We start from the raw sequence: 7,864 nt of genomic DNA, 5'->3' as shown, positions 1-7,864 counted from the left end.
TGGCAAGAGGACTGAGGTTTGATTCTGGAAGACTGTGGCTAGGCAACATGATATCGGGTTGATTCTGGCAACCTGTGTCCTGGGAACAAGACTGAGGTTTGATTCTGGAACCCTGTGCCTTGGGAACATGACTGAGGTTTGTTTCTGGAAGCCTGTTCCCTGGGAACATGACTGAGGCTTGATGGTGGAACCGTGGTCTGGCAACAGAACTGAGGTTTGATTGTGGAACCCTCTGGCCTGGTAATATGACTGAGGTTTAATTGTGGAACCCTGTGGCCTGGGAACATGACTGGGATTTTATTTCTGAAACCTGTGTCCAGGGAACATGACTGAGGTTTTATTCTGGAACCCTGTGTCCTGGGAACACAACTGAGGTTTGATTCTGGAACCATGTGGCCTGGGAATATGACTGAGGTTTGATTCTGGAAACCATTGGCCTGGGAAGATGACTGATGTTAGAGTGTGGAATCCTGTGGCCTGGGAACATGACATCGGTTTGGATTCCGGTACCCTGTTGCCTGGGAACATGAAATCGGTTTGATTCTGGAAACCTGTGGCCTGGGAATATGACTGAGGTTTGATGGTGGTACCCTATGGCCTGGCAACATGACTGAAGTTTGATTCTGGATCCCTGTGTCCTGGGAACGTGACTGAGGCGTGATTCTGGAAAACTGTTGCCTGGGAACATGACATCTATTTAGATTGTGGAATACTGTGCCCCGGGAACCTGACTAAGCCTTGGTTCTGGAACCCTGTGGGCTGGGAACATGACTGAGGTTTTATTCTGGAACCCTGTAGCCTGGGAACATAACTGAGGATTGATTCTGGAACCCTGTGGCCTGGGAACATGACATCGGTCGATTCTGGAACCCTGAGGCCTGGGAACATGACATCTGTTTAGATTGTGGAATACTGTGCCCCGGGAACCTGACTGAGCCTTGGTTCTGGAAACCTGTGGACAGGGAACATGACTGAGGTTTTATTCTGGAACCCTGTAGCCTGGGAACATAACTGAGGATTGATTCTGGAACCCTGTGGCCTGGGAACATGACATCGGTGGATTCTGGAACCCTGAGGCCTGGGAACATGACGTCTGTTTAGATTGTGGAAAACTGTGCCCCGGGAACCTGACTGAGCCTCGGTTCTGGAACCCTGTGGACTGGGAACATGACTGAGGTTTTATTCTGGAACCCTGTAGTCTGGGAATATAACTGAGGATTGATTCTGGAATCTTGTGGCCTGGGAAAATGACAACGGTGGCTTCTGGAACCCTGTGGTCTGGGAACATGAGAACGGTTTGATTCTGGAACCCTGTGGCCTGGGAACATGCCTGAGGTTTGATGGTGGAAACCTGTGGCCTGGCAACATGACTGAGGTTTGATTCTGGAAGACTGTGGCTAGGGAACATGATATCGGGTTGATTCTGGAAACCTGTGTCCTGGGAACAAGACTGAGGTTTGATTCTGGAACCCTGTGCCTTGGGAACATGACTGAGGTTTGATTCTGGACACCTGTGTCCTGGGAACATGACTGAGGTTTGCTTGCTGAAACCTGTGGCCTGCGAACATGACTCAGGTTTGATTCTGGAACCATGTGTCCTGGGAATATGACTGAGGTTTGATTCTGGAAACCTTTGGCCTGGGAAAATGACTGAGGTTTCATTGTGGAAACATGTGGCTTGGGATCATGACTGAGGTTTGATGGTGGAACACTATGGCCTGGCAAAATGACTGAGGCTTGATTCTGGAACCCTGTGGCCTGGCAACTTGACTGAGGTTTGATGGCAGAAACCTGTGGCCTGGCAACATGACTGAGTTTGATTGTGGCACCCTGTGCACGGGGAACATGAATGAGGCCTGATAGTGGAACCCCGTGGCGTGGGAACTTGACATTGGTTTGATTCTGGAGCCCTGTTTACTGGGAACATGACTGAGGTTTGATAGTGGAACCCTCAGGCTTGGGAACATGAGTGAGGCTTGATGGTGGAACCCTGTGTCCTGGCAACATGAGTGAGGCTTGATGGTGGAACCCTGTGGCTTGGCAAGATGACTTAGGTTTGACTGTGGAACAGTCTTTCCTGGGAACATGACTGAGGCTTGATGGTGGAACCGTGGCCTAGCAACAGGACAGAGGTTTGATTGTGGAACCCTCTGGCCTGGGAATATGACTGAGGTTTAATTGTGGAACCCTGTGGCCTGGGAACATGACTGGGAGTTTATTTCTGAAACCTGTGTCCAGGGAACATGACTGAGGTTTTATTCTGGAACCATGTGGCCTGGGAATATGACTGAGGTTTGATTCTGGAAACCATTGGCCTGGGAAGATGACTGATGTTAGAGTGTGGAATCCTGTGGCCTGGGAACATGACATCGGTTTGGATTCCGGTACCCTGTTGCCTGGGAACATGAAATCGGTTTGATTCTGGAAACCTGTGGCCAGGGAATATGACTGAGATTTGATGGTGGTACCCTACGGCCTGGCAACATGACTGAAGTTTGATTCTGGATCCCTGTGGCCTGGGAACATGACTGAGGCGTGATTCTGGAAAACTGTGGCCTGGGAACATGACATCTATTTAGATTGTGGAATACTGTGCCCCGGGAACCTGACTGAGCCTTGGTTCTGGAACCCTGTGGACTGGGAACATGACTAAGGTTCTATTCTGGAACCCTGTAGCCTGGGAACATAACTGAGGATTGATTCTGGAACCCTGTGTCCTGGGAACATGACATCGGTGGATTCTGGAACCCTGAGGCCTGCGAACATGACATCTGTTTAGATTGTGGAATACTGTGTCCCGGGAACCTGACTGAGCCTCGGTTCTGGAACCCTGTGGACTGGGAACATGACTGAGGTTTTATTCTGGAACCCTGTAGCCTGGGAACATAACTGAGGATTGATTCTGGAATCTTGCGGCCTGGGAAAATGACAACGGTGGATTCTGGAACCCTTTGTCCCGGGAACATGAGAACGGTTTGATTCTGGAACCCTGTGGCCTTGGAACATGCCTGAGGTTTGATGGTGGAAACCTGTGGCCTGGCAACATGACTGAGGTTTGATTCTGGAAGACTGTGGCCAATGAACAGGATATGGGGTTGATTCTGGAAACCTGTCTCCTGGGAACAAGACTGAGGTTTGATTCTGGAACCCTGTGTCCTGCGAACATGAGAACGGTTTGATTCTGGACTTCTGTGGCCTGGGAACATGCCTGAGGTTTGATTGTGGAAACCTGTGGCCTGGCAACATGACTGAGGTTTGATTCTGGAAGAATGTGGCTAGGGAACATGATATCGGGTTGATTCTGGAATCCTGTGACCTGGGAACAACACTGAGGTTTGATTCTGGAACCCTGTGCCTGGGGAACATGACTTAGGTTTGTTTCTGGAAGCCTGTTCCCTGGGAACATGACTGAGGTTTGATTCTGGACCCCTGTGTCCTGGAAACATGACTGAGGTGTAATTGCTGAAACCTGTGGCCTGCGATCATGACGCAGGTTTGAGTCTGGAAACACGTGTCCTGGGAATATGACTGAGGTTTGATTCTGGAAACCTTTGGCCTGGGAAAATGACTGAGGTTTCATTGTGGAAACATGTGGCCTGGGATCATGACTGAGGTTTGAGGGTTGAACACTATGGCCGGGCAAAATGACTGAGGCTTGATGCTGGAACCCTGTGGCCTGGCAACTTGACTGAGGTTTGATGGCAGAAACCTGTGGACTGGCAACATGACTGAGGTTTGATTGTGGAACCCTTTGCACGCGGAACATGAATGAGGCCTGATACTGGAACCCCGTGGCTTGAGAACATGACATTAGTTTGATTCTGGAGTCCTGTTTACTGGGAACATGACTGAGGTTTGATGGTGGAACCCTGTGGCTTGGCAAGATGACTTAGGTTTGATTGTGGAACACTCTGGCCTGGGAATATGACTGAGGCATGATGGTGGAACCGTGGTCTGGCAACAGGTTTCCGGTTTGATTGTGGAACCCTCTGGCCTGGGAATATGACTCAGGTTTCATTGTGTAACCCTGTGGCCTGGGAACATGACTGGGATTTTATTTCTGAAACCTGTGTCCAGGGAACATGACTGAGGTTTTATTCTGTAACCCTGTGTCCTGGGAACACGACTGAGGTTTGATTCTGGAACCATGTGGCCTGGGAATATGACTGAGGTTTGATTCTGGAAACCATTGGCCTGGGAAGATGACTGATGTTAGAGTGTGGAATCCTGTGGCCTGGGAACATGACATCGGTTTGGATTCTGGTACCCTGTTGCCTGGGAACATGAAATCGGTTTAATTCTGGAAACCTGTGGCCTGGGAATATGACTGAGGTTTGATTCTGGATCCCTGTGGCCTGGTAACATGACTGAGGCGTAATTCTTGAAAACTGTGGCCGGGAACATGACATCTGTTTAGATTGTGTAATACTGTGCCCCGGGAAACGGACTGAGCCTTGGTTCTGGACCCTGTGGACTGGGAACATGAGTGAGGTTTTATTCTGGAACCCTGTAGCCTGGGAACATAACTGAGGATTAATTCTGGAACCCTGTGGCCTGCGAACATGACATCTGTTTAGATTGTGGAATACTGTGCCCCGGGAACCTGAGTGAGCCTTGGTTCTGGAACCCTATGGACTGGGAAAATGACTGAGGTTTATTCTGCAACCCTGTAGCCTGGGAACATAACTGAGGATTGATTCTGGAACCCTGTGGCCCGGGAACATGAGAACAGTTTGATTCCGGAACCCTGTGGCCTGGGAACATGCCAGAGGTTTGATGGTGGAAACCTGTGTCCTGGCAACATGACTGAAGTTTGATTCTGGAAGACTGTGGCTAGGGAACATGATATAGGGTTGATTCTGGAAACCTGTGTCCTGGGAACAACACTGAGGTTTGATTTTGGAACCCTGTGCTTGGGAACATGACTTAGGTTTGTTTCTGGAAGCCTGTTCCCTGGGAACATGACTGAGGTTTGATTCTGGACACCTGTGTCATGAGAACATGACTAAGGTTTGATTGCTGAAACCTGTGTCCTCCGAATATGACTCAGGTTTGATTCTGGAACCATGTGTCCTGGGAATATGACTGAGGTTTGATTCTGGAAACCTTTGGCTTGGGAAAATGACTGAGGTTTCATTGTGGAAACATGTGGCTTGGGATCATGACTGAGGTTTGATGGTGGAACACTCTGGCCGGGAAAAATGACTGAGGCTTGATTCTGGAACCCTGTGGCATGGGAACTTGACTGAGGTTTGATGGCAGAAACCTGAGGACTGGCAACATGACTGAGGTTTGATTGTGGAACCCTTTGCACGGGGAACATGACTGAGGCCTCATCCTGGAACCCCTTGGCTTGGGAACATGACATTGGTTTGATTCTGGAGCCCTGTTTACTGGGAACATGACTGAGGTTTGATGGTAGAACCCTGTGGCCTGGCAACCTGATTGAGGTTTCCGAGTGGAACCCTCAGGTTGGGAACATGAGTGAGGCTTGATGGTGGAACCCTGTGCCCTGGCAACATGACTGAGGTTTGATGGTGGAACCCTGTGGCTTGGCAAGATGACTTAGGTTTGATTGTGGAACACTCTGGCCTGGGAATATGACTGAGGCTTGATGGTGCAACCGTGGTCTGGCAACAGGACTGAGGTTTGACTGTGGAACACTCTGGGCTGGAAATATGACTGAGGTTTAATTGTGGAACCCTGTGGCCTGGGAATATGACTGGGATTTTATTTCTGAAACCTGTGTCCAGGGATCATGAGTGAGGTTTTATTCTGGAACCCTGTGTCCTGGGAACACGACTGAGGTTTGATTCTGGAACCATGTGGCCTGGGAATATGACTGAGGTTTGATTCTGGAAACCATTGGCCTGGGAACAAGACTGATGTTAGAGTGTTGAATCCTGTGGCCTGGGAACATGATATCGGTTTGATTCTGGAAACCTGTGGCCTGGGAATATGACTGAGGTTTGATGGTGGTACCCTATGGCCTGGCAACATGACTGAAGTTTGATTCTGGATCCCTGTGGCCTGGGAACATGACATCGGTGGATTCTGGAACCCTGAGGCCTGGGAACATGACATCTGTTGAGATTATGGAATACTGTGCCTCGGGAACCTGACTGAGCCTTGGTTCTGGAACCCTGTGGACTGGGAACATGACTGAGGATTTATTCTGGAACCCTGTAGCCTGGGAACATAACTGAGGATTGATTCTGGAACCCTGTGGCCTGGGAACATGACATCGGTAGATTCTGGAACCCTGTGGACTGGGAACATGACTGAAGTTTTATTCTGGAACATTGTAGCCTGGGAACATAACTGAGGATTGATTCTGGAATCTTGTGGCCTGGGAAAATGACAACTGTGGCTTCTGGAACCCTGTGGCGTGGGAACATGAGAACGGTTTGATTCTGGAACCCTGTGGCCTGGGAACATGCCTGAGGTTTGATGGTGGAAACCTGTGGCCTGCCAACATGACTGAGGTTTGATTCTGGAAGACTGTGGCTAGGGAACATGATATCGGGTTGATTCTGGTAACCTGTGTCCTGGGAACAAGACTGAGGTTTGATTCTGGAACCCTGTGCCTTGGGAACATGACTGAGGTTTGTTTCTGGAAACCTGTTCCCTGGGAACATGACTGAGGCTTGATTCTGGACACCTGTGTCCTGGGAACATGACTGAGGTTTGATTGCTGAAACCTGTGGCCTGCGAACATGACTCAGGTTTGATTCTGGAACCATGTGTCCTGGGAATATGACTGAGGTTTGATTCTGGAAACCTTTGGCCTGGGAAAATGACTGAGGTTTCATTGTGGAAACATGTGGCTTGGGATGATGACTGAGGTTTGATGGTGGAACACTATGGCCTGGCAAAATGACTGAGGCTTGATTCTGGAACCCTGTGGCCTGGCAACTTGACTGAGGTGTGATGGCAGAAACCTGTGGACTGGCAACATGACTGAGTTTGATTGTGGCACCCTGTGCACGGGGAACATGACTGAGGCCTGATACTGGAACCCCGTGGCGTGGGAACTTGACATTGGTTTGATTCTGGAGCCCTGATTACTGGGAACATGACTGAGGTTTGATGGTTGACACCTGTGGCCTGGCAACATGATTGAGGTTTGATAGTGGAACCCTCAGGCTTGGGAACATGAGTGAGGCTTGATGGTGGAACCCTGTGGCCTGGCAGCATGAGTGAGGCTTGATGGTGGAACCCTGTGGCCTGGCAGCATGAGTGAGGCTTGATGGTGGAACCCTGTGGCTTGGCAAGATGACTTAGGTTTGATTGTGGAACAGTCTTTCCTGGGAACATGACTGAGGCTTGATGGTGGAACCGTGGCCTAGCAACAGGACAGAGGTTTGATTGTGGAACCCTCTGGCCTGGGAATATGACTGAGGTTTAATTGTGGAACCCTGTGGCCTGGGAACATGACTGGGAGTTTATTTCTGAAACCTGTGTCCAGGGAACATGACTGAGGTTTTATTCTGGAACCATGTGGCCTGGGAATATGACTGAGGTTTGATTCTGGAAACCATTGGCCTGGGAAGATGACTGATGTTAGAGTGTGGAATCCTGTGGCCTGGGAACATGACATCGGTGGATTCTGGAACCCTGTGGACTGGGAACATGCCTGAGGTTTGATGGTGGAAGCCTGTGGCCAGGCAGCAGGACTGAGGTGTGGTTCTGGAAGACTGTGGCTAGGGAACATGATATCGGGTTGATTCTGGCAACCTGTGTCCTGGGAACAAGACTGAGGTTTGATTCTGGAACCCTGTGCCTTGGGAACATGACTGAGGTTTGTTTCTGGAAGCCCGTTCCTGGGAACATAACTGAGGCTTGATGGTGGAACCGTGGTCTG

This window comes from Balaenoptera physalus (assembly GCF_965194825.1).
Source record: "Balaenoptera physalus genome assembly, contig: HAP1_SCAFFOLD_75, whole genome shotgun sequence".
Taxonomy (NCBI): Eukaryota; Metazoa; Chordata; class Mammalia; order Artiodactyla; family Balaenopteridae; genus Balaenoptera; species Balaenoptera physalus.
This window is presented reverse-complemented; position numbering follows the sequence as displayed.